The 23,546-nt window shown below is 32.4% G+C and overlaps 1 protein-coding gene across 5 annotated transcripts in view; it reads right to left on the bottom strand.

Annotated features, from left to right (window-relative positions):
* Window positions 1-23,546, bottom strand: part of EPHA5 (EPH receptor A5) — a 313,241-nt gene that overhangs the window by 135,343 nt on the left and 154,352 nt on the right. The window contains exon 7 of one of the 5 annotated variants that reach the window (XR_011073840.1): window positions 22,693-22,800. The exons of the other annotated variants lie outside the window; for them this stretch is intronic. The gene's annotated coding sequence lies outside the window, so the exon portion shown is untranslated. Of the gene's footprint in view, window positions 1-22,692; window positions 22,801-23,546 lie in introns of those variants that run through there. 5 annotated transcript variants of the gene reach the window in all.

Here is a 23,546-nt window from a genome sequence, read left to right as displayed (position 1 = left end):
CTCAAAAGCTTCAAATTCTTCCATCCTTAGACATTTCTTTTGCCCAGCAATAACTATAAAATAGATCTTTAGTCTTAATTTTTGTTTGAATTAGCCATTTAACACATTTTATTTTGTTGAACCAATACAGAAAAACAAGCAAAAAAACAGTGATGGGTTTTAGAAAAGTTGTACACAGCTGTCAATTTCACTATGTTTTAGCATTTATCCTATACTTCTAATAAATAAAATATTTCCTTTGGATTCTCTTCCTACTTCATAAATGTTTCTTATTCTCCTTGTCTATATATTTTGGATATATATTTTTAGAGAATATCAACAAGCCAAAGATGTAGTAACTTTAAATGTCTTTTTTTTTTTTTAACACTTTGGAGTTTAGTGTTTGGATTGATGATTTAAACTGCGTTATATATACATTTTAAATTTATATACAAATTGTTCAAAATAGTTTAGATTTTCTTCTTTTAATGCAGTATGTGGCTATAGAGTTCATAACTGAATTAATAAATATATTAACATTTTAAAACAGGAAATGTTATCTAAGCAATTTACTTATCAGTGCCGGAGTGTTGATAATCACAGATGGAAGAAGTCAGCCTAAAACAAATAATGAATAGCAAGAGACCTTCAAATATTGCTGCTTTATAAGAAAATTTAAATGATCATACAGCTTCCTGGATAGTGAAGATGCCAACAAGATTGTGAATATTCTCAAGTAAATTTATTATAAAGAAAGTTAACTACATCTGAAACTGCTGCTTCGCAGACCAAAATTTTTGCTATTCCATAAAGAATCAGCCATAAAGATGAAACATTAATATATGATAAGTAGAGGTTCATCATTTTTTATTACAAGCAGTTTTCACTTCACCACACTAAAAAGATTATCTCTGTACTCCTGCCTTAACTTGCAAGTTTAAAAAAAGTTAGTTGTGCCATCTAAAATTTTAGCATTTTTTTCTATAGCTTGGCAGATGATTCATATACTCAGCGACCTTCTCCTTTCCAGTCTATACTCACTGCATTCATCTTTCAAACTAACAAAAGCATTAATGTTCTTGTACAAAAATATTAATCTTAGTTCAGATAGTTGTGCTTCAAATCCACTACTTCAACTACACAGACGGGTAACAGACACAGGAACAAGACTAGCAATTTCTTCCATCAATTCCTCTAGTAGCTCAAGGAATAAAAATACTTCAATCTTCTATTAACTACTGAGTCCATTTTAAAATGTAACATTCAAAACATGCCACCTCTTTTGCTACTGTTGTCGTCCAGCCCAACAACATCTCTTCCTGGATCCTGTAATAATATCCTAACTGGTGTCCCTTCTTCCAGTGTTGGCCCCATAGCTATTAACTACCAAGCTGTCAAAGGGATCTTTGTAAAACAAAACTCATATCATGTCAACCCTCTATTTAACATACTCAGGTTAGTTTTAATAAAACAGCAAACTTCTCAACACGGCTTACAAGGCCTTTGATGAATATATTTGTTTGATTATTTAAGTTGTAGCAGTTGTTTGTTTTTTACTTTTTAAATATATTACTGTTAACAACTTTATTGTCTTAGTATGAATTATTTTATACAACATTTACAAGTATAAGGCCAAAAATGTCTATTTGGCTAAGAATATTATAATCAGTAAAAAAAAAACTTGTTTATTCATTCATTCATTCATTTACTTATTTAATAAATAAATATTTTCCCCCACATTGTACTAGAAATTTTGATGAGTACTAGGACACTACAGCAATACACAAGAAGACACAATCATTGATGTCACTGAGTTTAGACTCTAGTGAGGGATACAGGCAAGTAAAAGAGGCTATTACAATGTAGCACTGTGGGAAATAACTACACTGGTAGAATAGTGTACCTTGGGAAAACATAAGTGGAGTACCTCTTCCTGACTTGGAAAGTCAGGTGAGTTTTACCAGAAAATAACTTATAAATCAAGATATTAATAATGTCCAGAAATTAGCCATTTAAACGAATGTAGGGAAGTATGTTATAGACAAAAAGAACACTGTGTGTGTGTGTGTGTGTGTGTGTGTTAATGAGCATATGACGTTTCAATACGGCTGCAACACAAATTGTAAATTTGGAGAATGAGACATGAGGTTAGTGAGATAAACTGGGGCAAGTGGTATAGAACCAATAAACTATACTAAGGAGTTTTTGAATTTATCTAAGACCAACTGGGGATATTTAATAGCTACAAATAAAGAGGCATACTGCCAAGCCTGCATTTTCAAAAGCTTACTTTGTTTACCTTGCAAATGATGGATTAAAAGTTGGGGGGCGGGTAATATACCAGTTAAGATATGAAAGTAGTCCCCAGTCAGATATATGCCGTTTGGTGGGGATCATGATATTCACTTAGATATTCCAAATACTTCTGCAAATAAATAAATGCTACTGAATTCCAGATTCTGCAGCCATCATTATGGTCAATGTCAAAGAAATGTATTATTCCTTTTGTCCTAGTGGTTTCTCTGAAAATGTAGTTTTGGAGGAGATATCTATGAGATAGATAGGTAGGTAGATAGATAGATAGATAGATGATAGATAGGAAAAAAGGAAAGAATATATATATATATATATATATATATATATATGATCTAATTCTGAAGTCTGGACTTGAGAGTGACAAAATTTTGTTGGTTTTTCTTCAAGCAAAAATTGACAAAAGCTAGAAGACTGATGAATGTTACTAAATATTATTTTTACTTAGACAACCTTAAGTCAAAATTTTGCCTTCATAACCCATTCCTTGCTAACATAAACAGTTACAAATGTTGAATTCTTTGCTACAGAGGATTCCATTGACTTGCAAAAAGTGCAAGATTGTCTAGGAAGTGATTTAAAAAGTTGTTAGGAATTTCTGGTATACCTTGAATAAATTTTTCCTTGTCTGGCAAAGAAATGGCAGACCAAGAAAACTCTAGAAGATAGATCTGAGGAAATTACAACAAAATGACGAATATTAAAAAATACCATGTAAGAGAAAAGAGACATGGGATATTTGAGAAAAATTAGAATTTTCTAAAAGAAGTTCCAAAAGAAGAAAGCAAGAAGAGCCAGAAGACAAGAGTTGAAGAGAAGATGATGACCAATTTCCAAAATAGGTGACTATCATATTTCCTCATTTCACAACTGTGTTCCAAGAACTATGAAAGAAAATTATCTCAACATCAATTTCTTGCCATATGGAAAATTTAAAAATCACAACGATAAAAACTTAAGAGACTTTAGAGAAGAAAAAAGACAATTTACAGATAAACTACAATGTACACTGATAACAGTCCATTCTACAGAACAACAAAAAGTATACCAACAGAAATTAAAAAAAAAATTATTGTCAACCTATTACAAAAGCAGAGAAAAGCTACAATCACCCCCCATGCCAACCACCAAAAAAAGAAAGAAGATACAGATATTATGTATATATTACAAACTGATAATTATTCCATTGTAATTATAAATAAAAGAAACACAATGAAGAGTTTAGGAAAAGAGCCATGTATATATGAGAGTCTTTATTAAAAGCCCATAAAAATGATAAACATTTTTAACAAATGACATGAGAAAACAAGCCATTTGTATTAAAATGACTCCAGAATCATAATATATCAGAAAGCAAATTGTAGATGAACTAAATTATGTGAAAATCCAAATACAAATTTTGAGATGAAAATATTTGAGAATATTTTTGCACCACACACCAGGAAAGGTTTTTTTTTTTTTAAATTGACACAGAAATTACAAACCATGAAGAAAAGACTGATAATTCTGAACATGTTAAAATAAAAAATAATGTGTAACAAAATTTAAAAACATACTACAGGTTAATAAAAGATATATGCATTGTTTAAAACCAACAAAATTACTATCTAGTGAATGTAAATTTTAAAAAGGAATATTTCAGTATAATAAATGGGTTTAAAATTACTAGGTCACTCATAGAATAAACCTAAATGCCCAAAATTATATAAAAAGTTTTAGTACTTTACCAAAAATCCAGAAAAATGCAATGAAAACAAAAAAGAATACATTTAACACCCAAAATTTTAAAATCTGATAAAACCTGCATTAGTGGGAGCTTGTTGAAAAGGTCCTTTGCATTGATTTACATTTTTGAAAGTATATACATTGGCACACTTTGAATTTTAAGAACAGGAGAAAATTTAAAATACAAGAATTTAAATTCTGTGTCTCTGGCCCAACAAAACTCTAGGCAGAAGAGGTATGTACAACGATTGTTTGTATAGAAAAAGAAGTTGAAAAAAATCAAACTATTATTCAGTGAAAGAATGGATATACTGTGGTATAATCATATAGCAATTATATTCAGTAAAGTTCATATGTAGGCATTGTTATGGGTTCGATTATGTCCTTCAAAAAATGTTAAATTCCTAAAACCCAGTACCTGTGAATGTTACCTTCTTTGGAAATATGGTCATTAGTACTGACCCTAGTCCAAAATGACAATGTCCTTATAAAAAGGAGAAATATGGACACATTGACACACAAAGGGAGAACCTCTTATGAACACTGGGGTCATACTGCCCCAATCCAAAAAACTACCAGAATCTAGGAGGCCTAGAACAGATCCTTCCCTAGTGTCTTCAGAGGGAGCATGGTCCTGTCAACACCTTGATCTTGAAATTCTAGTCTTCATAACCATGAGACAATAAATTTCTTTTGTTTAGCCACTCAATTTGCGGTATTTTGTTAGGTTAGCCCTAGCAAATGAATACAGACATGTATCAACATAGATAAGTCTCAAAAACACTAAAAAAGCAAGATGTTAGAATGTACATCAAGAGTGAACCCTAAGGTAAACTATGGACTTTGGCTGATTACCATGTGTCACTGTAGGTTCATCAGTTATAACAACAGTACCATGTTGGCAAAGGATATTGACAGTAGGGGAAGCTGCACATGTGTGGGAGCAGAGGGCATATGGGAGACTGTTATACATTCCTCTCAATTTTATTGTGAACCTAAAACTGCTCTAGAAATATTTAAATGAAAAGCAAGATGCAAAAAAGTCATGGTATACCAAATTTTAAAGTATGGATTTTTATATTAATGCCTACATTTGCAGTAAAACTACAAAAAACGTAGAAACAATATACACACATACTTCACGATCATGGTTTCTTCTGGGAACAGGGTGAGGGAGAAAGAATGGGAGTCAGAATTTAACTATAGAAATTTTAGTGTCTTTTTTTAGAAAGTGAAAGAGAATTTAAGCTACCAAGAGGAAAAAATTCTATGCTTCAGCTTACTAGTATCTTATATCATTTTGTGTATACTTTGTTTCTTTGAATTGTTTCACCATTACAAAGCGGAAAACAGAGCACTTAACATTACTCCACGTTTTAACACCCAATAACCCAGATCCATATTCAGTATTCCACATGCAAAGCCATTATGACCATTACATGGAAGGACAGACATTTAGACCAATGTAAAACCTGATAGTCACCTGTTTCACTTGCACATTCAAGGCAGAATGGAAAATGTGTGATCATGTGAAATATTAGAAATAACTTTTCTCTTTCTAATTATGAATTATATCAAATCATTAAAATTGGAGATAGCAATTAAAATACTGGACCAATGCTTGGATTAAAAAATGAAAATGACATCCTAACAAATCAGTCCATTTTTCTTGACAGAATGAAGTTACCTACATATTGATTTCCCCATTAAGTTCCCAAAAAATTTGTTCACTTTCTAAACTCAGAGCACAGTTTCTCCTTAAGAACCTCAGAAATAATTGTGACAAAGAATTCATCAGTACAAATCCTACATTACTTTTTCCTCCTCTGTCCTCTCTCTTAAAATTGAAAAGAGTAGTGCTTTGCCTCTTTAAGTATAACTTTATACAATCTCAAAAGGGTATTCGTGCATGAGACTGCTTTGACTAATGCCTGGAGCATGAACAGTGAAACCTTATTCCTTACCACAGCCCTTCTAATGATACTTCAAAGACTAACCAAGCACCCTAGAGGCTGTTCAGAAGTGCCCATCCTTCCATGATAAAGTCTGGCTAACAGAACATATGGCTTCAATCACTTTTGAATGAGAAGTAGCTTCTTTCTGTGAGATATTTTGCATCACATACACTGACTATCCAAAAGTCAAAAGCAGTTTAAAAATTTTTTTTAAGAATAATTGAAGAAAAAATGGAAAACCATATTTGTTTTTACAGTATAATCCCAAGTATCTTCAATTCACCATCTTTTTTTTTTTTTTTTCTATAAAGGAAAACAAATAATTTTGGGCAAAATTCTGAAAAAAATACCATTCTATTATATTTTAATCACACTTATCACACTTTGCAATCCCAGATATCTACCAAAGTAAACATTTTCATTTTTGCTAGTCATTAATTATAGCATATTCTGGATATATTAATTCCAAGTTATACAAAAAGCATATTTAAAAAACATAATTATGATACCTAAATATCACATTCAAAGGATAGAATGGCACTTTTATAACAACTGATTCATAGTTAAGAAGAAATTAAACAACAATATAAAGTAAAAATCAAATCAAATACATTCCTGAGCATGGCAAAACTATTTTATCAAAAGTATTATTAAACTATTAATACTATGGCAAAACTATTTTATCAAAAGTATTATTAAAGTTATGGCAACTTTTCATAACTACATTCAAGGGCTCTTAACATTAGATTTTATTTTCCCCCTATCTAAGAGCATCAATCTAGCCAGATTCCTGGAAAAATCAAAGTAGGCCTGACATTATGGTCAGGTACATATAAATCAGCTATGTCAGATGTTTAAGATTGATTGGGTTTTGTTGCCAATTAGAAGGAAGGATTCCTGAGTGTGAGAAGGAATGGGAGGAGTCTGTAGGAGGAAGCAGACACTGTCTGCTGCAAGGATTGTTTTCTTCTAGTTTAATTATTATCATTTTCTCCTGTAAATTTCCAACAGTCATTTTATTTTTTTAATTTAATGATATTTTCTCAGCTTCACTGAAGTGTGATTGACAGATAAAAAATTGTATATATTCAAAGTGTACAATGTGATGTTTTGATATATGTATACTCTGTGAAATGATCACCACAATCAAGATAATTAACGTATCTATCACAAAGTCATATTCTTTTGATAGTTAAAGCTCATTTTTTTTTTCTTTAAAATTATTTTACAGGTAAAGATGAGGTTTGAGTAGGTGGAGAAATCTATCCAGTGAAATATTTCAGAATCATTAGAAGAATGGGTTATGGAGAGAAAAAATAAATTCTACTGAAAAGTTTCATGTACTTTCAGCTTTTATTCAAAATGTTGTTGATCCTGTTTATATATATTTTACTGGTAAGATTTTTAACCACTTCAGTGTTTGCTACTTACTGTGGCAGGAGTTAAAATTCATAATCTATTCTGTTTAAGTATTTAAACAAAGAGAGATTATACATATTTCTTTCCACATGAAATATTTAACTTTTGTTATAAACATCAAATAAACATGCCCATTTTTAATGTTAGTGAGAATGTAATTCATAAAAGTATTTTAAATGCCAAGGTATGTCAGAAAACTTATCTGCAGTATTCTTCATTAATTTATACACACACACACACACACACACACACACACACACACTTGCACAAGGGAGGGAAGGGGGTAACTATTCCAAGTAAACTTGTGACAGAGACAGACCATTGCTTAAAACAAAGTACACTACCTTGCTCAACTAAAATACAAAACAAAACAAAAGAAATCAATACTGAATGGCTGTGAGAGCTCATAAATTAAAAATTAAGACAGTAAAGTTTTAATGTTTACAAATTCACTTAAAACAATTTTTGAAGTGTCATTTTCCATGAATGCAAGCAAAGAAATTAAAATGAGTAATGTTTGTCTTTAAATTTGAAAGTAGAGCAGAAACGAGGAAATTAGATTGTTCAATTGATTCATAACTAAAAACAGCTGTTGCACTGTATTAACTCTGTGTTCTATTTAACACTTATGTATTTGTAGTAAAATAACAAGCATTTTTAAATAAGAAGAAGGAAAAATTCCCTCCAAAAAAGGAGAAAATTTTGCTGGACTGGTAATCGTTATTTTTCCTTCCTATGTTTTCCATTTTCACTGAGTCACAGTTGTTAGGAACTTATTTCCTCAGTCTTTGTGCATATAAACAATGGTTCTAGTAATTTACAAAAATTTAAAGGAGAAAGTTTGTGGTAATAAATGAGCATAATCTTTTGAACCGTAATGGAAAAAAATTGTTTTCCTTTCAAATGCCTTTGCTTTCCGTGCAACCATTGCAAGTTAAATGAATGCAGATTTATAAAATTGTGTTTCATGGTTAATCATTTCTTAATACTCATAATGTAAGCTATTTTTCTAATTTTACTGTATCAGCACACATGAAAAATTATACTTACTTAAAAATCCTAATTAAATAGTGGATAAAGATTAAGTGGTTTTATGTGTAAAAAATTATAATGCATGATTAACAGAGTAAAACTCTACACGTCACTAGATACCCCACTAAGTATGAGATTTTTAAACATATTTGTACAATCTGTTATCTACCTTTCTCTCCAAAATACGTGAAAATGAATTAGCGTTAAGACTTTTAATTCTCCACTGACTCTTTAGATCAATTAAAACTGCCCTGAAAAAGGCACATAATTCTTTAAAAATAACTAGCTATTTGAGAAGAAATATTAAATTTATAGAACTAATAATACCTAAATTCAGATTACTGTGAACAGCATGCTTACATCATAAAAACAGTAAGGCCTAAAACACTCTAGATTGTAGATTTTTAAAATAGATAAGTGTAAAGATGTTATATTTTTAAAGCAAAACTTGGCCAAAGTGACTCAAAATTTTCTGATAAATGAGAAAAATTTTAACTGAAGTTTACATGTAGAGAAAAAGAATAAGAGAGGGTAGAACATAATAATTTGATCAGCTATTAGGTAATCAAATCATTGCTTTTTCTATCAAGCTAATTTTGGTCATGTAATTGTGAGTTAAGAACTTGATGTGAACAAAAAGCTAAGTTCTGGTAGCAATAGCAGTTGTGGGCAATCACTTAAGTAAAAGTCATTGGGTTGCTAATTGTTGCTCATGTTTCCTGGGCATTTGCTTAATTATAATATATGTCAAGTACATTTTAATCTCATGTATTTGATTGCTAAAGAAATGGCAGCAATAGAAGTGTTTCAAAGAAAGATACATAACCTTTACGGAAAAAAAGAGACTAAAAAATTAATGATGACCAAAAAGGAAAATATTATATATTCATATGTATTGAAATAATTGGATACTGGACAGCAAGAAAATTCTGAAGGACAAAGAACAAATTCTGCATCATGAAAAGTGTTGGTCCTATGCAACATTCAGTGCACCCTCAGCAAATATGGAAGAAAGGTAATTCATCAAAAATGTAAAATCTTTCCAGTGTGTGTTTAGAAGCATGTCAGATACCCATTAGACAAATGTTAATGCAGGAAGAGGCTAGGACTTGTTCTATTTAAAGGCCACGTATGGTAAAAAATCTACACATCTTTATTTTTATCAACTGAATTTTGAAAGACTTCTTTCCCTCCTCTTCAAGGAAAGATCAGATTTCACGGCCATTCATAAAGGCATTATTTTTCTTACTCAACTGGATAGTAAAGGCTGCCAAAAGGAAAGTTGGAAGGAGAAAGAAACTTGTTAAAAAGAAAACCATGAATCAGTATGAATAACTACTATGCAAATTTGCTTGAAAATAGGGACAATGAAGAGTGAATGCCTGAACAGTGCTCTGCCAGTCTGTCACTGAAAGAAAGGAGACTCTCCGAAGACAGCAAAGGGAATTTCTGTACCAGAGGCTGATCTTTACTGCCTGTGCCGACTCTGGCAGATTTCACAGCATTAATTTCTCTGGTTCTATTTCTGAACTCTGCTTTCTTCTGCTCTTTAATTTTCTTTCCCTTCATGGGAATGGGAAAGGAGGGAATAGTAGCATAAAATAATCTATGATTCTAAACATGCTGTGGTAGCTGTGCTGTTTTCTCCAATTTGTTAAAGAACAGCAAAAAGGAAAAACATGCACTTTGTTTCAGAATCATTGATGAAATGTTAATGCTGATTAGTGTGTCACAAGAAGACTGTATTTTTAACTAATCACGTATGCTGCTCAATTTCTGATGGGAGAGCTTGAAGGGAGCCAAGTAATTAATGGGTCTTGGAAATGTTTAATTAAAATTTTAATCAACATAAAAGTTGCATAAAAACACAATTATTTTAGTCAAATATGATTCCATTGAAGTATATCAGCTATGAGAGGGAAAAAAACACGTAAAATAAACACACACATTATTAGCTGATTTATAATATGTCACCTACCCACATTCTCAAACTTGATTAGTAATAAATGAAAATTTTCTTCCCATTTCAAGCTATGGAAACACATTGATATACATGAAGGCATTATTTTCTTCCTTTCAATCTGATTAAACTGCTTAGTACATGAAAATGCATAACCCCAAGAGTTTATTTGCTATCTCACTGCAGCAATTAATATCATTCACATTACAAATTTCATTATTTTATTAGGGTATAATGTAAATCAGTGTAACCAATAAAGAATAGATAGAAATGATAACCTTAGAACTGACCTCCAGAATACAATAATACTATTATTATACTTAGAGGTAGGAAAAAATAAATAATACTATTACTATACTTAGAGGTAGGAAAATAACCAACAAAGAATAGGTAGAAATGATAACCTTTGAACTGACCTCCAGAATACAATAATACTATTATTATACTTAGAGGTAGGAAAATAGACATTTTAATAAGCTACATGTACTTTCATTTGTGAACTGAAATAAACATACCATACTCATTTCTCCTGTAAGAATGGAAGAGGGAGGAGCACACTGGAGAAACTGCATCTTGCTTTGGTTAATGGAATGGAGTCTGGCTTGTATACTGGATTTAGCACTGTGACTTAAGCAAGTTCTCTAAACTCAGTGTCCTAATTTGTTAAATGAAGAAAACATTATACCTACAATTAGGGTCGTTATAAGGATCAAATGGCTTAATTTGTGTAAACAATATAGTAAGCATTTTATAATTTATATATAAAATAAATAATAACATTTTTCCCCCATTTCTTCTTCTGTTAAAATAGACTTTTCTTCGATTTGAGAATATATTCTATATGTGAACTAATATTTGCTAATAATCACTTTTAAATTTATATCCCAGAAGAGAAGTCAAGGACTCATAATTTCAAATCAATAAGTTTTTCTACAACGCATTATTGTTTTTCCGTTCAATGAGGAGGCTCATGGCCTAAAACAGTGGTTTTCTAAGCATAGTTCAGCACCTACCATATCACAATTAGTAGGTATAATTATTAAAAATGTAGATACTTTGACCTACACTATATCTATTGCATTGGGGGTCTGGATTTTTTGAGATGCCAATGTAATGTACAAATGTATGCTATTTAGATTCATTGTTGAGGAAGGTTGCTTAAGAACAATCTTCTTGAAGGAGGTTCCTAAAATATGATAAATGACTGTATAAACTTCCATTGTAATGAATTTTTTCACATTTAAAATTTTTATTTTCAATTATTTTATCTTAAAAAATTTGAAGCAATGAAGTTAATTCCATACAAAGAAACTTTGATGGCTCTTCAATGCATAGAAAATTTAATCTTTTTACTCTGGTATTAAAGCTTTCCAAAATCTTGTCCCAAAATAGCTTTCAAAATTTATAGTCCTACTGTTTTACATACAGCACAATCAAACTGGACCATTTGAAGTTCTTCACATGCATCTTTGACAATACTTCTCTGATTTTACTCAACATATTTCTCCACAGCCCAGCATGTTCTTTTCAGTCTCAACATGTCCAGATTCTACCTACATTTCATTACCTTATTCAAACAGTATTTCCTTCATGAAAAAAGGAGATTTTTGATTTTCTTACCTGGAAATAATTACTATTTCTTCTGAAAGTCCACATTGATTTATTAATCTTCTTAATAGACCTACTTTTAACTTTATCTTATAGTTACTTGTATACATATATAGTTTCTCACATTAAACTTTACACTCACTGAAGGCAGGAATTATGATTTATTTCTCTATTTTGAATATGGCCTAGAATAGCATCTTTTTAATAGCAGGTGTCAAAATTATTATAGACTAAATGTATTAATAGAAACAAGGCTAATGTAAATGTCATATATACATGAATTTGTTCAATCACTTATTTAATTAGCCATTCATTGATAAGATTCATTTATGCCCATATTGCTCCATGTAGGATATGAGATTAATATCACCATCAGTAAGTGAGTTAATATATTCATTAATATGACTTTGAATGTTATTCTCCTAAATATCAAAAAAGTCTCTTTCATTAATTTTAAGTGCCTATGCCATACAATGAAAATGCATGTGAATTTTCACATCTGGTTTTTTAAGAGACTAAGAATCCGTTACAATTTCACATTCTAATGCCTGCAAACAAGTTAAGCAAGGAACATAATAATAAATCTGAAGTATTGTGGTTCTTGCCTCTGGAGATTAAACAGGGGCCAGCTATGCACTACGCATATCCAAGGAATATAATAATCATGTTCAGTACTTTAATTCCTAATTTAAATTGGATCTAGAAACAAATTAAGAGAAATATTACATCTTACCAGTGGGCTTCAACTCCAATTTTGTGATCTAACACTTGTAAATTATCATATCCCATCACAATGAAACAATGAAAACTAAAGGAAAAGCAAAACAACAGTGATTAAAAAATTAACTCTGGTTTATGGAAAACTACTTTCCCAATCTTCCTCAATTATGATATATAATGCAAAAATCACTGCTCTTTGGGCATTTTCATATTTCTTATAATATTTATAAATATTTCCATTTCATCAATTGCACAAAGTATGAATGATTAGCTGGAGATAAGGTTTTCACTTGTAATAAGGGTATCAAGCCAGTGATCTTAACTAGTCATGTATGGGAGATTTACTTCTAAGACATGATTATCTACAAATCTCTTTGTAACTTTTCACATGCAGGATATTATAAGAGGAAAATATACAGCATAATAATGTATATAGTTTATTAAGTTTATTTACGACTACAAAATTTTCCTAACTTAGGAAAAATAAAGTAAAACTCCAAATTTATCTGCCTATGCATTTTCAGTCTGTCTTTTATTAGAATGGGGATGAAAAAAACACTAAAACCACTAGAACCAATATTGAGGACTTTGTAATTTTGATAGAAGAAATCTAAGGAAGAACTATTCTGAAATAGAATAATCTATTAAAAATGTATTTGTTGATTCTAAAATATTCTGTTATCCAATCCAACATAAATCACTTGGTTGGTAACTAAAGAAAAAAGGGCTTTGTATCAAGGGCTAATGTTGTCGATAGAAAATCCTACCCAAATCCTATTTTGAAATAATCTACTCTCTGGATGGAATTATCTTTGAACTTCAGCCTGAGAAATTTGAAAATAATGTATTTTTGACCTTTCCAGTTTTATTGTTTGCTGCAATGTTAATGTCTTGAAAATAAATAAACATGCTTCACTTTTTAAAATAATATATATACAGATATGTATATTGATTCTGGTGATAAAAATAGATTTAGGAAAATTAAATATATATGGGTACAGAATTATGTTTATCTATGTAGAATTTTAATACTATACAGTCTTAAATTTCAAATGTATAATATTTTATAATACATTTCTATTTCCAAATATGAATTTAACTATGTGACTGGAGATGGCCAGACATGATTTGAATCTCCGTTCCATCAATAACTATAATACTGAATAATTCTTAGTTTCCATTTGCCTCAGTTTTCTTAGGTTCAAGTGAAGATTCCATGGAGGATGCTAGAGAATTAAATGAGTACTGAATGTAAATTATTTAGCTTTGTGCCTGGAATATACTAAACAACTGTTATAATAATGACTTTTCAAGGTCAACAGCCAGATAGAGGAAATATAAGATAAAAGCTAATGAGGATATAATTTCATAAAAGAAACTCAGGCCAGGTCTCTAGAGACACAGTGACAGAATACAATTGATATTGAATAATTATGCAGTTAACCAAGTAGAGCATGCCTGCTATGGGAGGAATGAAGCATATACACATTTAAGTTGATGGAGAGATAGGTAGACAGACTGATAGACAAATAGATAAACAACACAATTCATACATATTCATACATAAAATAGGACTACTGAAGAAGTTTGGTCTTTTGCATTTTAAGAATAAATCATCTATGTTGATTTTTGAATTATCTTTTGAGAATAAATACAGTGATGGTGGTTAATGTGATGCTCCTGAAACAAAATTGCCTGGATTCAAATTCTGATTTCTCTACCTATTAGTTCTATGTAAGTGGATTCAATTTTTATGTGTCAGATTTCTCCTCAGTAAAAGAGGAATGATGAAGGTGATAATGAAGTAACATTCATTAAGTATTCAGAGCACTTCAAGGTATTTGTAAGTGTACCACAGATGTTGGCTATGTTATTAATTTCCAGTTTCTGTAAGGAAAACAGCCCCCAAATTTGGTGACTTAGATCAATAATGATTTACGATTTCTCACAATTCTAGGCATTGGCTGGGTGATTCTTCTGCAGGTCTTGTCTGGATTTACTCACATGGCTGCATTCATCTCCCAGAAGGCTTGGGCTCTAGGCTTGTCCCAGAAATCCTTATCCCAAGTGTAGGGCTTTCTATGGGAAGGGTGGAGCCCTGTCTCTCCAGGTGCTTTCTCATCCTCCAAAAGGCTAGACCAGGCTTCCTCAGAAAACTATGACCTCAGGGTTCCAAGTGGTGGGGGATGGAGCTACCCGTCTTTAGAGGTCTGGGCTAACGAATTCACACCTCACTTTTGCTGTATTCTATTACTCAAGGAACATCACAAGCTGGCCCAGATTGAAGAGTTGGAAAAACAGACTTCATCTCTTGATGGAAGGAGCTTTAAGTGTTTTTATACCCTACCATAACTATTATTTTTATCCAGGACCTGGAAGCTTAAATAGAAATCTCTATGTCTGCATATAGAAAGAATGAAATAAATTCTTTAGCCAGGTCTCTAAAAAATTTATGATAATAAATGCAATCTTGAGAATATAAAACTATACTTAATAGCCATGGTCTATAAGTAAATAATATTTTTAATATTTCCCCAGGAATTCAGTGTATAGTACACAGAGGTATCAGTCTGTATTTTTATTGTTAAAGTTATAATTAATGTTTAATCTAGTACCTGACAAAGAAGTTATATTATGAATGCAAATATAGGCATATAATTTATATTTGCAACAAAACTAAACAGTATTGGTAACAGTTTTTTTTTCTTTTTTAATGAAGATAAGATCTCTCTGCCACTTACAATATATGTGCTCTCGTGGGATGCATGTTGGTTCATTCTGTATCCCAGCAGCTTCCTATTTGGAAAACCATTTAGGACAGATGACTCAAGCATTTAGTAATGACATTCACAAGATGAAACGCTATGAAATCTATCTCTTATAATCTTATATTAGGCATGGAATTTGTAGTTTTAGTGATACCAGTGAAGAAAATCCTTTTATTTAAACTGGATTTCAGTTGTTTAATATGTCACAGTCATGAGTTTGAAACGATTCTACAAAAGTTATGAGAAATATCACTGCTATTAATAAAGAATCTTTGAAGCAATAGGAAGCTCTTTACATCACTGTTTGCACTATTAGAAAGGAAGAACACCAAAGAATCCACAAGGTTAAGTGTGAAGAGCACTGGATAGGGATTCCAGACATCCGTATTGCAGCATAAAATCTTTCAATGATTAAACAGCCTTTGACAATTACTTGATTTTCTACTCTCCTCATTTAAGTATCAATCCATTCAGTTAAATATAAATCCATTCGGATGTTGTGAAAATGTCATCGTCTACAATGTAAACCATATGCAAGTCTTTATAGAATTTTTCTTTTGTCATTATGTGTTTAGGATTGATATTAATATTGATGCTTACATGTACAGAGATCCTAAGAAAGAATAAAAAACTATAGTCACAACTCTTAAATGTAAACATCAAAGATGATTAAGCAAATAAGTGAAAAATGTTTCCTGACACTTAAATTTAAAATCTATCCATAAATTTATTTCTCCCTAATTAAGGTTAAGCAAATGATTTATTACTCTATTTTGTTTTCCTACACTAAAAAACTCCACATCCACTAACACTATAACAATACAAAATGTAATTTTACTTAGAGACCTCATAAAACTTTGCCTTTCACTTACTCTGAGAAGAACAAAATTGTAGTTGCAGAATATCATGAAAAATATGAAAGAAACTCAGGCATATGCTAAATAAAGTAATAACTTCTTATAAATGTACAGTGTAAGAGTTCTGCAAATGTGCATTGGTTGGGACTCAGTTTTGTTCATTTTAAATAATTAAGTTTCAAGGCTCATCAGTCTTCCCATATGCAGATTATTTTCTACAATTTTTTTTTTTTCTATTCAGAACCAATTTAAAATTACTGGCATGCCTAGAAATTAAAAAAAAAAAAAAAAAAAAAAGTGAGAATATACGTGAAATTTGCCTCCAGAAACTGATAAAGCAATGCAAAGAGCAACCAGGCACTTTCATTTTAAGACATTCAATTAACTTAACCTAAATAGATAATAATTTACAAAATCATACAAAAAAACCTGAAAAACCCAAAGCTGTGATAGTTTTAACTAACAAGGTTTTTGATGTAACAAATTACAAAATAATTAAACTGTAAGATCGAATAATGTACACACGAAGAAGCACAACAGTATTTTCAGTATTTTAAGAAGAAATCAGACAAGATTATTTAAAACATAGAAATTATGACCAAATGGGAATGTTGTCAAAATTAGGATAATTTCATCTGAAAAGTAAAATTGCTTTTGGGTTCTTGAAGTGTCAGGAAGAATTGATATTAGTATTGAGAGGAGATCAGTTTTCTATTAATAAAATTACATATAAAAATTTCCTGATTTTTGAAAATTAATACCATTTCACTTAATTACATTATTTATTTAATCATTTATGAGCACCTGTTATATGTTAGAATCATACTAGTCAGTGAGAATTCAGTCATGGATAAAACATGCATAATCTCTGCCCTCAAGGAGTTTATAGCATAGTGGAGGAAATAAATAAGAAAGCAAATAACGACATACTTGCATGAGAGGGATGAGCATTTCAGAGCACTGAAGAGAAGCACCTATCTCAGATTTGATGATTCAAAGACAGCTTCTTGAAAGAAATCATCTTAGCTGGGAAATAAAGACCGAGCAGGAGCTCACCAAACAAAAAGTGGAGGTAATGGGGGCCTAGGGGATGTCTCCCGTGTGGGGTCCCACGCTATCAGCCAGTGTAATGACATCTTTTAATGCAGATCAGCAAATGATTTGAGAATTAGGAAGATGTAACTGTTTTGTTTGATAAAACTGTAAAGTTTGGAATTTTCTAAGACAAATACCTATTTGTAAAAAGATACCTTTCAAGAATTTCCGTCATTTGTTCATTCACTCACTCTTCCAACAAATAATTATCAAGTTATCTCTACATGCAGGTGCATTTCTTGGCAAGAAACAATAGTAACATTGCTGCACTTGATGGAACTTACATTCTCAGGGAGGAACAAAAAAGATACACAAACTAAGTTATATAGTGCTATAAAGTGCTATGTTCTGTGGAAAAAAATAAAACTGAAAAGTGGGATAAGAAAGGCCAGGATGAGGGCCCTGTGTGTGAGCGCAGGTGCGTGTGTACTAGCATAAGCACACAGTTATAAGCAGGATGGTTAGGAAACACTTCTGAAAAGATATGTAGGCAAAAGGCATTTATTATGCCAAGGTAGGGAGACATATGGAAGTTTGGGAGAAGACGGTTCTAGGCAGAAGTAACAGCAAGTAGAAAAGTCCTGAGACTGGTACATATCTGGAAAGTTCAATGATTAGCAGGGAGGCAAGTGCACCTGGTAAAGTGAGTAAATGAGAAAGTACTGGGAGATGAGGTCAGCCAAAGAAGTGGTAAAGGTCCAGATCCTGTAGGTCTGTGTCATTTACTCTGAGCAAGATGGGGAGTCATGAGAGTTTTGAGCAGGGAAGTGATATCATTTGATGTATTTTAAATAGATCCCTGTGGCTGCTTTGTGGAAAATAAACTGTGGAAGTCCGAAGGGTAAACAAAGGTATTCATTAGGAGACTGTTACAATAATTTAATTATGAAATAACAAGGATTTGAATCAAAATGTTAGCAATGGAATGGGTGGGAAACAACTGAATTATAGATTCATTTAGGTGTAGAATAGTTAGGATTTAGTGATGGTTGGATGTAGGATCTGAGGGTGAAAAAGCATCAAAAAGGACTCCAAGATTATGTCAACTCTCAAACATTACCTGATAGTATCTGATTGTAAACACAGACTCTTTGTCCAGGTTGCTTCTTTTCCTTAAGATTTTATGGGCCAAGAATCTTGTTATTAAAGTCAGATACTTAAGATGGAGGCATCCTTTCTGAAACACTTCCCTTTCCTTCTAGGCAAGTCACCTCGGTGCATTTGAGCCTATAGCTGTCCACATGAATTCCCCACATCTTTCCTGCATCTGAGAACAGAAGGCAGAAATGAGATACACAAAATCGATAGTCCCTTAATCACCAATGGGACAAACAAGATAGTTATTAAAAATATATGTAAAAGAGATGGCAATAAAGATGAGTGAAATTTAACTCTCTCACTTGTTTCTAATGGAACACATTCATAACAAACAAAAATACAAAGAGATTATTAATTTACTTCTACACAATGGGATGAGCAAGGGAAAGATGGAGCAATGCCACCTACTCAGAACAACATATGAAGGTCAGAAAGCAAAATAGAGTTTGCATGCTTAGAGAGTAAATCATGGTGATTGCAGAGTCTTTCTGACTGGGCAGGTCTTTTGCCTTGTTTCATCTAGTAGAAAGCAATAAATGTGATGATGTGTAATTTTTCTTGGAAACCTGACTTCAACAAAGAGACAAACTGCAGTTTGAAAACCATATGGAAAAAAAAAAAAGAAAGAAAGAAAAGCATATGGAGAAAAGCCCACTTTTCCCAACCAAGGCCTTTCTAAATAAGCCAGTTTGCTGATCTTCAGATGTATAAGACAGCTCAGACAAAACCAACAGAGTCACTGTGGTAGGCAGAATAATGGTCCTTCAAAGATATCTATGTCCTAATCCCCAGAACCTCTGAATATGTCACATTACATGGCAAAGGGAAATTAAAGCTGCAGATGGAATTAAGGTTGCTAATCAGCAAATAAGGAGATTATCCTGGGTTATCTGAGTTTTTCTAATGTAATCACAAGGGTATATGAAAGTGAAGAGGGAGGCAGGGCAAGGTAATGTAAGAGGGACTTGAGTCACCATTGCTGGATTTGAAGTTGGAGAGAGGGGCTCACAAGCCGAAGAATGCAGGTATCCTCTAGAAGCTGGGAAGACAAGGAAATCAATTCTTTCCTAGAGCCCCCCAAAGAAAACACAGCCTTGCAGACCTTGATTTTAGCCTAATGAGACCCTTGTTGAACTCTGATATAAAGGATAATTATCAGAGATAATTATATCGAATGATAATAAATTCGTGTTGTTCAAGCCACTAAGTTTGCTTTAACTTGCTACAATAGCCATAGAAAACTAATACAGTTACCTATCCAACATGCAGCTGACTATACATGGATGAATAAGCAAGCCGAGGCAAGATGGAACACCTAGCAGTTATAGACTCTTGAGCAAAAATAAATGGTTATTATTTTAGGTTACTGAGTTTGGGGGTGGTTTGCTACATAGCACATAGCGAAGCATGCTTGTGGAATAAAATGTCACAACTTTTTTTTTTTTTTTTTTAAGTGAGAAGAGAAAAGGCTGTAAGGTAGAACTTTGAGGAATAAAAATGTACAAATTGATGGGAAAAATAAAATAATTTACAAAATAAACCGCAAAATGCAAAAGAAGATATATTTTAAGGGAGGGTTGGGTATTCCAAGAACAAAAAAATTTTACTCATAAAGACACTTGAAACACTAATAGACAACCTTTCACAAAACATTTACCAATTAGAACAAAGAACACTGCACATGGGCAACAAAACAGAGTTTTAATCCTCAAATCCATCTATCTATCCTTTTTTGTGCCACAGTTTTAGAGTTTTGATGGGATTGACTCTACATCTGGGTCCGTGGTGCGGACCCTGGGGAGGTCCCTAGGGAAGCCCATGGGGAATGAGCCAGTTGGTCTATTCCCGACCCCTCGTCACAGCGATGGGTTCCATAGTATCCCTCTCTCAATCTGGCCCTTGTGCTTGAAGTCTAGGACTGTTAGTTGATAAATTGAGGAAGAGAAGTTTTCTTTCCTTCTGGTATGATGTGCTATAAATGTATGAGATCTGGAATCGCTCTAGCCATTTTGCTACCTTGAAAGAATTCCATCAAAACAGACCCAGAAGAGGGTAAGCTCTAAAAATCTCAGAGAAATGAAGTCAGATCCATGATCAAACTGTTTCTGAAACTGGTGCTTTTCAATGATAAAATATGTTCCCTGCATTGCTTAAGTACATTCTAGTTGAATTTATCTTATTTGCAGCATTTTGGCTGCTGTAGAGTCATACAACTATGAATTTAAATCTGTAATCTATTAAAATAGGTAATACTGTGTAAAATAGGGATACAACATACATACTTCAATGAGCTGGTGTGAGGAATAAATAAGATAATGGGTGATACCTTTGGTTGTTCATATTTTAGAAAATATTATGTAAGAAAAAATAATTCTTGTATATGATAATTAAAACACCAAAGCCATGGCTGGATTAGATGAAATCTGAAATACCTTGGGTTGGATGAAGGTGAGGAATGCAAGGGGTATTTAATAGTTATTTGGGAAAGAAGACCAGATTCAGGGATAAAAGGCAAACTCTGTCTCTATTTCCAATTTCACCAAAAATATTTTAGATATTTTGCTAAGAAATTTAGTTAACATATCTCTATAAAACTAGAACTTGGCACATAGTGATACATGTTCTTGCTATAATCATCATTATTATTATCAGCTTCTTTAAAATAAGTTTAAGGAGCATTTAATTAAGAATTTAAAATAGATTCTGATTAAATATAAAAAAAAACTATTCATATTAGTAAGACAAAAACAAATAAGAAAATTAAGGGAGGGTAGATTGTTGTTAAACCAGAGTCTAGTTGCACCACTGATGTGACTTGCTAACAAAATAATCAATAGTTGTTTTTCAAGACAGTATAGCTAGTCCTTTTAAAAGTTCATACTTTTGAGCTGAAGAACCTCATCTCACATGGAAGTAACTGCAGAAGCCTTCGAGGGATTTTCTAAACACTTAATAGTAGAACATTTATTTTCTCTGCTGACTTGTAATAACCAAGTTCGTGAATACTATCTCCACCAAAAGCAGCACAGTGACATACAGTGTTAGATTTTTTTCTGTAAGGAAAAAGTAACGGTAGGACTAGAAATAATTGTAGTGCTTTAGAAAGTAGAGAAAAAAGTCAGACTACCTGACATTATGATCCTTTACCAATTATGTAAGTGTGTGATTTCATAGTTTCAGGAAGCAAGCCACTAATATTTCCAGTCCAAGTCCCTGGAAAAATAGACTTAAGTCCTGTGAAAAACTGAATGTTTAGCTCCCTCTGAGAGTATCAATATTAGCATCTTACTGGAAAATGTTTAAAATGATTCATTTAATCTTTGAGTCCTTTTATCCTCATACATAAATTTTAAATGTGTAAAAGGGACCAAAACAACAACAAAAAAATAGAGTAGTCCCTCCCCCCAGCCTTATCCACAGTTTCACTTTTCACGGTTTCAGATACCCCCAGTCAACATCAGTCCAAAAATATTGAATGGAAAATCCCAGAAATAAACAATTCATAAGTTTTAAATTGCCTACTGTTCTGAGTAATGTGATAAAATCTCACATCGACCTGCTCCATCCCACCTAGGATCCCCAACCATCAACATCCTCTGCCCCTGGCATCCAAAAATCCACTTCTTCATGGCTCAATGATCCAGGACCACCTGAAGCAGATGATCTTCCTTCTGACAAATCATCAGAATGTCAATAGCAGCCTAACACTACGTCACAATGCCAAGGTCATTCATTTTATGTCATCAGATAGGCATTTTATCAACTCACATCATCACAAGAAGAAAAGAGGTGAGTACAGTACAAAAAGATATTTTGAGAGAGAGAAAGAGACCACATTGACATAACTTTTATTACAGTATATTGTTACAATTGTTCTATTTTATTATTAGTTATTGTTGTTAATCTCTTGCTGTGCCTAACTTATGTATATATGAATATATAGGAAAAAACATAGTATATGTGTATAGCACAGGTCACCAACCCCGGGCCACGGACCTCTACTGGTCCGCAACCTGTTAGGAACTGAGCCACACAGCAGGAGGTGAGTGGCAGGCGAGCCAGCGAAGCTTCGTCTGCCTCTCCCCATCACTCACATTACTGCCTGAACCATTGCTCACATTACCACTTACACCCCCCCTTCCACCGTCCATGGAAAAACTGTCTTCCACAAAACCGGTCCCTGGTGCCAAAAAGGTTGGGGACCGCTGATGTATAGGGTTCCGTACTATCCAAGGTTTCAGGCATCCACCGGGGGTCTTGGAATGTATCCCCTGCAGATAAGGGGAGAATACTGTAAACCACTAAACTGCTACCACCATTCCCATTACTACCAATAATAACTTAAAAGCACTACTAATTTACTCTCTACAAAGGTTTTTTCTGAAATAGAACTATTTCTTTCTATATCTATAGTGTATCAAGGGTTAATTAAGTATAAGTAATAACAAGTAAAGTCTTATTAATATGAGTAGACTGTTGATGACAGAAATTATAACTTGAAAGGTTAGTAATTTATAGGATAATGAAAGTTTTCATCTTCAAATGTCATTTACTGTTTTATTAGGGAAAAATAAAGATTGTTTAAAAAATAGATAGACACCCTCTAAATACATATACTTTAAATACACAGATGTAATTAAAGCAGAGAAACTGCACTGTTTGGGATAATACTGTATCTGTATTTGGTTCTCTACCACAAGCCTAAGGGAAATCATTGCTCAAATTGTAGTTTAAGCATCGGTTTGCAATACAGGTAATATCCTCAGGCCTTTTAGGCTTGAAGATTCAATAATCTAGGCTCTCTTTTCTTACTAATGGAAGAAAATTTGTAAAAAGTGAGATCAAAAAGCTAGCACTGCAAGCATATTTTGTTTAATGGAAAACATTTCACATCTTCAAACACATTCTTCAAGCTAGATGCTTGTTTTGACAAAGAAGATATTGGTGTTTGTGTGCCAAGCTACAAATAGGTAATTTGCTCTGACTGAATTCCAATAATGTATTAAATGGACTGTCA

The sequence above is a fragment of the Eschrichtius robustus genome, chromosome 4 (assembly GCF_028021215.1).
Source record: "Eschrichtius robustus isolate mEscRob2 chromosome 4, mEscRob2.pri, whole genome shotgun sequence".
Taxonomy (NCBI): Eukaryota; Metazoa; Chordata; class Mammalia; order Artiodactyla; family Eschrichtiidae; genus Eschrichtius; species Eschrichtius robustus.
This window is presented reverse-complemented; position numbering and strand designations above follow the sequence as displayed.